Source organism: Condylura cristata, unplaced genomic scaffold (assembly GCF_000260355.1).
Source record: "Condylura cristata isolate star-nosed mole 26May11 unplaced genomic scaffold, ConCri1.0 scaffold00028, whole genome shotgun sequence".
NCBI classification, from domain to species: Eukaryota; Metazoa; Chordata; class Mammalia; order Eulipotyphla; family Talpidae; genus Condylura; species Condylura cristata.
The window spans coordinates 12,458,328-12,460,112 of record NW_004567129.1 but is presented as its reverse complement, the minus strand read 5'-3'; the positions used below and the strand labels follow the sequence as shown (position 1 = coordinate 12,460,112).

Here is a 1,785-nt window from a genome sequence, read left to right as displayed (position 1 = left end):
ATGAGTGGGGGAATCCGTTGGTATTTATACACCCTACAGGGACAGGACAGAGGAAGTCAGGCCAACCAGCCCCACCTGTTTGCCCGAAGGAAGGCAGGGGCAGGACCTACCCACCTGTATGGGACATCGTCCCTGCGCAGCTCGTAGTCCAGATCACAGTTTTTGTCACTGTGGAAGAAAGACATGGGGAGAAATTACTTACCAGGGTCGGACACATTCTAATGGGGAAACACTTAGCAAATTTTTCCTTGGAATCCTGGAATTCTCAACCAAAAGAGACCAAGCCTTGCACAAGTTCACCTGTAAGACCACAGCAAACTGGCTTCCCCTCTGGCTGGCTTCTGAGAAGGGGCACTTTCCAGATGGCTTCAGGTGACAAGAGGGCATGCCAGAGAGCAACCCTCCCTCCCCCCACCCTCTTCATGTTCTGAGCTTTAGACTGGCAAAGGATGAAAGGGAAGAGTTAAGCCCAAAGCCCTGGTGGGGGTGTGAGAGCCTTTAATCCTTGTGTGGGAGAGGCCAGGATGTAGAGCCTAGCACTGGCAGGTTCAGTCTGGCAGGGTCAGCCAGGCAGGGTTAGAGCAGTGACCAAGCCACCTTTTCCCAGGCCCTGAAAGGACTGGGGACCTTCATGCACCTCCTGTGCATTCTGGGGAACTAGTGCCCAGGAGGGTTGGGGCATCAGTTCAGAGTGACAGCTGGAAGGCCCTTTGTGGACACAGCTGCAGGAGCTTCAGGTCACCTGGGAATGGGCCTCCTCGAATAGAGGGGGGTCGGAGGGAGGCGGGCTGGGCGCAGTGACGTTTCTGAATCCACCTATTTGGTGCTGAATCCACACTCCCAGTTCAAGCGTCAAGCCCATGCGGGCCGCTGGGACTGAATGGAGAACGTTTGGGGGCCCCGGACGAAGGTGGGATTTCCAGTCACCCCTACGCCCCCTTTCTGGCTTCAGGAAGTATATAGGTAGGCGGCCAGGAAACCGCAGCGATGCTGATTCCGGTGTTTGGAGGCAAATCCTTGGAGAAAGCAAAACACACTAGTGGAGGGCAGAGCAGACCGGTTCCCGCCTCCTGGCGCAGTGCACGAAACAGGCAGCCCCCATTACCCCTACCAGGGTTAGGGGCGACCAAGTAGGGAGGGCCGGGGGGTGGGGGGTCGGACCGATTTCAAGGTGAGGAATCTTAAAAGTGCACGATCGATGGGAGAGAAAAATTCTCGCTGACTGAAGTTCCCTCGGGCTGACGGGACTCCCTTCCCCTTCCCTACTCCCGGTCTCATCCCTTCCTATTGGATGGGGATTTTCGGAGGAGTGAGTCAGGATGCGCGGAGTCGGAGCAGAGCTCCTGAGCTGCGTTGACGAGGCCCATCTTACCGCGCATTGGTGGTTCAGTGGTAGAATTCTCGCCTGCCACGCGGGAGGCCCGGGTTCGATTCCCGGCCAATGCACAGCAGACTTTTTTTCCTTAAGTGGGCTTTCCAAGTAGCTAAGACCGACGTGTTCACGGGAGTGGGTTTTCACCGACCAAGGACCGCTTGCCACGGACGCCGCAAAAGTACGAGTGGAGACCGACGGACTGGGGGCTAGGGCGCATGCGCGGCTAGAGTCGGGCTTGCAGAAGGGAGGGGGCCCTCCCGCGTCATCTCCCTCCAACCCCAGGCTGCGGCGCCACCCAGAGCTATAAGTAAGAGGAGAATTTGTGCCCGGGTTGGGTTGTCTTCACCCTTTTCCCTCAAAAGGCTACAACTTGGTTTCAAGGGGTCGGTAGTGCAACGGTTGCTTTTCAA

At 57.0% G+C, this 1,785-nt stretch overlaps 1 non-coding gene across 1 annotated transcript; it reads left to right on the top strand.

Moving 5' to 3' along the window:
* Positions 1 to 1,375: 1,375 nt before the first annotated feature.
* TRNAG-GCC lies at positions 1,376 to 1,446 on the top strand. The gene has a single exon. It is a non-coding gene; the product is annotated as a tRNA-Gly (tRNA).
* Positions 1,447 to 1,785: the final 339 nt, after the last annotated feature.